Below are 7,734 nucleotides of genomic sequence, written 5' to 3'. Positions count from 1 at the left end.
GACTGATCGTGATTACAGCGTGAATGCAACGTAGTCCATCGGCATGATCGTAGTTAGAACGGCTTGATCGTAGTTAGAACGGCTTGATCGTGATTACAGCGTCGTTGCAGCGGGAGGATTATCTTGTGCCGTTTCGACGACGATCGTTACCTATCCGTCCCGCTCCAATGCCGATCAAAGCCGCTGTATATAAATCGGTCCGGATTGCATCAGCCTCACCCGATCAAGTATTTCGACACGACAATTTTTGTCAACGTTGTTAAGTGGAATTGATAACTGCATGAGCCAAACTGCATTGCCCAATAACCCCATGGTCTAAAATTAAAAGCGGTACAAGTTAAACAAATATTATTAATGATCAATTTTACCGCTTTTAATTTTATGACCTTTTAATTAAGTGAATGCAAACTTTGATCCCCTCTACCCAGCAAAAACTTGTCAAATTTTTAGCTTTTATTTTGAAGACCTTTCATTTTGCAATGCATTTTCATCCCCTCAACCCAGCAATAATAACTTCTCCCTTTCCAACCAACACAAGGCAAATATTGAATATCAAGTTTCATAATGTTTATTGTCACATGAATATCAATAGAAATTATTATCAATGCAATACATAACAATACAACAATGTCTTCCAAAATGTCTTTCAACTCCTTCCCATAGTGTCTCTAATGATGTCTCACCATCCTCTCCTGCCATGGAACTGCACCAGCAGGGCTGTTAAAATAGAGTCTCAGTACCTCCATCTGACGCTTGGCCTCTACACTGTCCCTGTTACCTCGAACTGCCTGCTCCACCTCTAACATGTTGGCTTGATCTCTCCATTCACGGTTTGCCAAGATGCCAAAGGCGTTCTCCACCACTCGTCGACCCCTTGAGATGCGGTAGTTGTAGACGAGTTGTTCAGGAGAGAGTCCACGTCTGGCATAGGGTTTCATCAAGTAGGTGCGGAGAGCAAAGGCGCAGGGTGACTGTGACACCCTGCCAGGAGTAAAAAGACCACCTGGCAAAGATACTCATCCGCCCTTTGACAGGTCTTCTTTTTACTCCTGGCAGGGTGACTGTGACACCCTCCCAGGAGTAAAAAGAACACTTGGCAACGATGCTCATCCGCCGTTTGACAGGTCTTCTTTTTACTCCTGGCAGGGCGACTGTGACACCCCGCCAGGAGTAAAAAGAACACCTGGCAAAGATTCTCAGCCGCTCTTTGCCAGGTGTTCTTTTTACTCCTGGCTGTGTGTCACAGTCATCTCCAAGGATGAAGAATGGCATCTCTTCATCATCGTTCCGCATGGCCAGGGGGTCGGGGAATCCAATGGTTTCATTCTCTATGCACTCTTTGAGCTCCGAAGCATTGAAAATCTGAGCATCTGACATGTGTCCCATTCCACCAACATCCACCCACAAGAACTTATAGTCGGCGTCCACCAGTGCCATCAACACGATCGAGAAGAAGGCCTTGTAGTTGTGGTAGAGGCTGCCTGAGTTGGGTGCGCATCTGAGGGCGACGTGTTTGCCATCAAGAGCTCCGAGCACATGAGGGATGTTCCATTTACTTTCGAAATCATCAGCGACTTCTGTCCATTCTTCTGGGGTGGTAGGGCACTTCACCATTTCTTCTTTGAACTCTGCAACGATGGCTTGACACACCTCCGGAATGAACTTGACGATGGTGTTTCTGCTGACCCTGAAGTCGTAGGAGAGAGTTGGGTAGAGGTCTCCTGTAGCCAGATGCCTCAGGGTGATGGCGAGCTTCATTCCAGGTTGTAGGGCCTTTCTCAGCCTGGTATCTTCTTTCTCAATCCTCGGGGTGATTCTGTGGAGGATTTCATCAAAGAGAGCAGGTGGCATCCTCACAAAGTTCTGGAAAGAGTTGATGTCCTCCAGCCTCAGTTCATTCATCAAGCGGTCATAGTGCCCAAACTGCAATCTTCTTTCTTCTGTCAACCATGGCCGGACCCAGAACTGAGGGGCTTTTTTTTTTTTTTTTTTTTTTTTTTTTTTTTGTATACAAGATCGAGGCTCGTGAAAGAGCTAACATTAATCACACAGAAAGACAAACCGACACATAAAACATATAACATGGGGAGCGGTAGACAAGATGGGGCGAGAGGGGGAGGAACACAAACACAACATCTGAGAGCAGGGACATCGAGAGATCTGTGGGAGGGAGAGGGCTTTGGGGGAGGAGGCATGGAAAGGGGGGGGGGGGGGTGGGAGAGGTATAAAACATATGGACACTGCCAGGACTTCCAGGAAAGAAGTTGGAATTTCAAACAAGGTGGATCTGGGGTGAATTCGTGGGGGTAGAAAAGATCAAGGTTTTAGATGGGGAAAGATAAGAGATTGTGGTGAACAGCTGTTTTAAAGACCTGGAGGGAGGAGTGGGATTGAAGGGAGTGTGGGAGTTTGTTCCAGAGGCGGGAGAAAAGAGGAATGAAAGAGTGAAGGTGAGCAGAGAGCCGAGATTTCGGCAGTTTAACCATCAGAGGGTTGCTGGCAGATCTTGTGCGACCTGAAGGAATATTTGGGGGACAAAGCACAGAGAGAGCTGGGGGAGCAAGGCCGGAGAGGAGTCGGTAGAAGACAGAAAGACCACCTACCTGCCTGCGGTGAGTGAGTGAAAGGCCCTCGGAGATAGCTTCATCACAGGAGATTCCAATGATTCTGAAAGCTTTGGTTTCTCTTCTTCTTCTTCTCATTCTTCTTCTCACTTGAGCAGCTCTTCTTTCATTAATTGCATATTGTTGGAGAAGTAGAGCGAGCTGCAGACGGCCATTTCTCTGATGTTGATCCATGGCTGTCTTCGACGATACTGATGATCGGCAAGCAAATCGGGCCCTATTTATACGGATCGGGACCTGAAATCTGCTTTTTAGTCGGCTTAAAGACGGGAATAGAGCGTAGTTAGATCGGTTTGGTCGGGAATGACGTATTTGAAACGGCAATAGATCGGCAGCATCGGCGTTGGATCAGTTTTAGATCGGCGGTGATCGGGAATGCATCGTGTCAGAGCGGCGGCAATCGCGAATGCAGCGTGGTTACAGCGTACGCGAGCGGGAACACAGCGGCTCTAAACGGATTCGATCGGGTCTTCAGGGACCCGATCTACCCACGATGAGCGTGGTTACAGCGTAGTGATCGTAATCGGAGCGTACTTAGGACGTAGATACAGCGTAGATGACCAGTCTTTTCCCAAAGTGTCCCGATCGCTCCCGACCTGGAGATCGGGGCTAATCGGGGCCAATCGGCATAAGTGGAATGGGGGCATTAAACAGCGTCCATTACCCTGTTTATGCTGAATGCATCATGCATGGGACAGCATTATGGAATCACTTGAAAGAACAATGTCATACAGGGAGTCCTGGATATGACATGAAAAACAACAATTCTAGAAGCACATTAAACACAAAGTAGAAATTGAATGAGAATAGTTTGCTTTTCCAAATAACTAACTTATTACAACATCACACCAATAGGCAATCTTCAATCAATAACACAGTGACATCAAATAATTGAATGTATTCAAAAACAAAACCCCCTTTAAATGGAGAAAAGTGTAGGTGTGTTGTGCCTCAGTGCTAATACCACCGATAGTTAGCCAGAATGCAGTGGATGATCGCCATGGCTGAAATCAGAAGCAAATCACCGATTGCGATTGCACTTGCACAATGTGCAAAATCATTCATATCTGGAACTAATTAAGTACTTAATTAAGTACTTAATTAATTAACTAATTAAGTACTTATTTATTTCCTTTCTCTTCTGGGCAATATCTCAGGCACCTTTTGAGCTCGGAAGCTAAAATTTGGACATGACAGTGACCAAGTGATGTGGCTATAAAGGATATTTTTGATTTATTGATTAATTAATTAATCAATTAATTATTTATTGATTAATCAATTATTAATTATTTAACTTTTACGATTAATGACTTATTTAATTAATTTTCAAAAAGTTACAGCTTCGGATGAAGCAGTGGTGGTTTAGGTGTGCTATTAGCCAATTGATTTAAAAAATATTTCATGATTATTGTTTATTGATTTTAATTATGCAATTAATTAATCAATTATTCTACACCTCTCCCTCCCAATACAGCCTGGTGTTAGCTTAGCGGTTAGGGTGTCGGCTTGGGATCCTAGGATCCTGGGTTTGAATCCGGTCAATCGCTGAATTAACGCCAGGGGGGTTGACTCAGCCTGTCATCCTTCCGAGGTCGGCAAATTGAGTACCAGTTCACTGGTAATTCCCTGTGTGTCACAAGGGGCGAATAACAGGGTTGGCTGCAGGAAGGGCATCCGGCCATAACACATTGCTTCAAAAAGGGGCATGGTGCCCAAAAAAGGCCAACCCCTGCTCTGCGGGAAAAAATGGCCTCTAAAGGTGGTTCTGGAACTAAACATTCCATTATAGATTGGAAGTGGTCCTGCCTTTTATTTACAAAGTTTCATTTAAGGCAAAAAGCACACTCGGCAAGAAACCCAGAGTCGAATTTTATTCTATCACAAGGACAGGTGAACATTATCAAGGTAGTTAGCACATCCAACCAATTGTTATGGGACACACCTTTCCAGTTAGAGCTGCCAACACTTACATGTGATTTGCATCAGTCACTGTATCTATTGTTCATTATACAAATATAAATCAAGTTTCTAGTCTTATTTGTCATTTGCAGCGATACACTGATATGTCTGACAATTGACAAAGTATCAAAATCATTAAAACATCAATAAACAGTATTTACCCACGACAAGGTAATTTAATTCCAACAAGGAATGATAATTCACTCGGAGAGATTCGGAATCTTCATCAGGATTGTTTCAACAGTTCTAGTCATGTGCAAACTAACCACTGTGAATGTCATCATTAAGTGAAGGCATATATGTGATGCCAAAACTGAAATGGAAAATTATCTGAAGAGGAAAGAGAATCCTGAAACGGATTCTTAAATGAAGCAGACATTGCTCGTGTCATTTCTGTGATGTGAAAATAACGTTTGAGGAGTCATTTAGATGGTGCAAAAGCAGTTGCAAACAAGCCTTTCGTCAGTTGCAAATGCACGGAGATGTATGGTGTGCTGGAACAAATGGGTATCCTTGTGCCTCGAAATGTGAAAAGATTATGTTAGTCCAGGGCCAATACAGATTTTGGTACCACCCAAGGTCAGCAAACAATTTTGGTATTTTTGTCTTCCTACATGTCTCTAGTTTATATTTTGGTATGATAACCCTGCCTATCTAGTAGCTTAATGATTAGTTATCACTCTGTAAACAAACCCACCTCCATATAATCTGGAAGTTGAATTTTAGGGGAGATGGGTGGCATTTTTGCTTATAACTTCAGTTATACTGAACATACGTTAACAAATCATAATTCATTGTGAAGCTACATCATATATCTACACAACTATTATATTTTCATCTTTAGTTATCAGGTGACTTCCTCAGAGGTCAAAAGGTCATGTTTCAATTGTAAAATCGAAAATTAAGAGTGTTTTTATTTTCAACTGATCTGATTACTATTTCGTGATATGTAGATGCTGAAATTATTTCATAATGTATAGATAAGACATTGTAGATTATTTAAAATAACATATCATTCACAAAACTTCAACAATTAACCCTATGTTAACCCTTTTTATGCAAGCATTATTTCTTCGATTTCCGAATTTTTTTGTCATTGTCTGTACAAATGTGAAACCTGCTTTAAATAGAGCATTATGATACTAAAAGAATATTGTGACTAGTAAATGCTAAATGAAATATGTCTTATGCCTTGCTTTCCTTGCAGAGGTGTGTGTATATATGCAGTAGATTGGTGAAGAACTAAGATATCTACAATGGATCTACCAACTTGTGACCAGGATCCGACACCGCAGAAACGTGCAAAAATGAGCTGCATCATTCATTACACTGACGATGATTCGGAGCTGGCAACGCTGCAAGGTCTTGAATCCTGGAAAACCATGCTTAGAGCGGCAGAAATAAGAAAACACCTTCCACTCTTGGAGATAGCCAGGGGCCTAGAAGAAAGTGAAGTACCACAGATTCAGTATCATCGCAAATGTCGCAGTGTATTCACTATGAAAAAGCTTCTTGAAGCCATCACAAACCGTGGTATCCAGAACCAAGGTGCTGATGTTAAGGCTAAAGGTACTGGTATAAGAATCATCAAGAGATGCACCAAGTATTTCAAGAGTATACGAAAGGCTATGTATCTTCTGTAACAGCTCAAGCAAATACCTGCCAGGACCACGTACACGAGAACGCCTCACACAGTGTTTGGAGTTAAGAGCTGATGCCAAAGTTCGTGAAGCAGCTACTAGGAAATTTGATGAAAAAGTTCTTGCAGCAGTGAGTCGAGACCTTGTTGCAGCAGAGGGACAATACCACAACTCTTGCTATAGATTGTACACAAAAGAAGAGACTACAGCCACATTTAGTATGAGTGAAGACCTTGAAGAACAAGAGTATGAGAAAGCGGTGGAACAAGCATATGAGCAGCTCATCATGCACATCAGGAATGACCTTTGGCCACATCCTGATGTTTTTCCATTGACGGATCTCACATCAAAGCTTGAAGAATCCCTGAAATCTCTTGGCATTGCACAAATTAAGCCATCGACCAAAAAACACATCCGCCGAAAGTTGGAGAGTACTTTCACTGGATCACTCCACTTTGTCTCTGATGAGAAGGGTAAGGTTCTTGTCTATCCAGACAGTATATCAATTGGAGCTCTTGTCAAACAAGCCCACAAGTTAAAACAGGATCTCCAGACAAAATTGAGGATTTTAGACTGTCACAGAAGAGGATGTCATCACAAAAGCGGCCATGGTGTTAAGAAACAGCATCAAGAAGCAAAATGCACCCCAAACATGGCCATCTGACACAGAAAAATGCATTATTCCTGAACTAGTTACTACATTCCTGGAGACACTGCTAACTGGCGAGAATGATTGTGATCATCCTTCACCAAGAGTCCAACACCTGGTAACTTCATTTGGCAGCGATCTGGTATTTGCTGTTACAAATGGCAGGACAAAACCGCCTAAGCATGTTCTTCTCCCTTTTGCCATTAAGTCTTTGACAGGAAACAAGGAACTGATACAGATCATGAATAGTCTTGGCCACAGTGTGTCTTACTCACACCTGGAGGAGGTTGACACCGCATTGTGTCTTCAGAAGCTAGAACTTGCAGATGAAAATACAATTCTTCCAAACGCTCATCCCCATGTTTTTACAACTGTTGCATGGGACAACATAGACAGACTTGAAGAGACACTCAGTGGTGGTGGTGGTACATCCCATAGAGTGAATGGCATTGCTGTCCAACCGAAAGTTGAAGGACCTTTACCACAGTCAGCACTACCAACATTAACTAAGTCAAAGAAGAGAAGCATCTCCCCTATTCCACTTAGACTCCCAACTTATAATGTTGGACAGAGAGCTGAACCACCCAAGATAGAAACTGCAGACACTGACACTACAAATGTGACCCAGCAGGCAAAGCACAAGAATCTTATCTGGCCCATCACTCGGATCACAGCTGCTGATAATCAAACCATCAGTAGCTGGACATGATTTAATATCCAGATCCGCAATGACATCACAGTGGTCTAGGACACAGTCACGTACCTACCCACTATCAATGCACCTGCAACTGACATGTCCACAGTGAATGAAGTTTTAGAGAAAACACTCTCCATCATACAGTCCTTACAACTTGAAGAGATA

This window comes from Myxine glutinosa, chromosome 7 (genome assembly GCF_964187855.1).
Source record: "Myxine glutinosa chromosome 7, kmMyxGlut1.1, whole genome shotgun sequence".
Taxonomy (NCBI): Eukaryota; Metazoa; Chordata; class Myxini; order Myxiniformes; family Myxinidae; genus Myxine; species Myxine glutinosa.
This window is presented reverse-complemented; position numbering follows the sequence as displayed.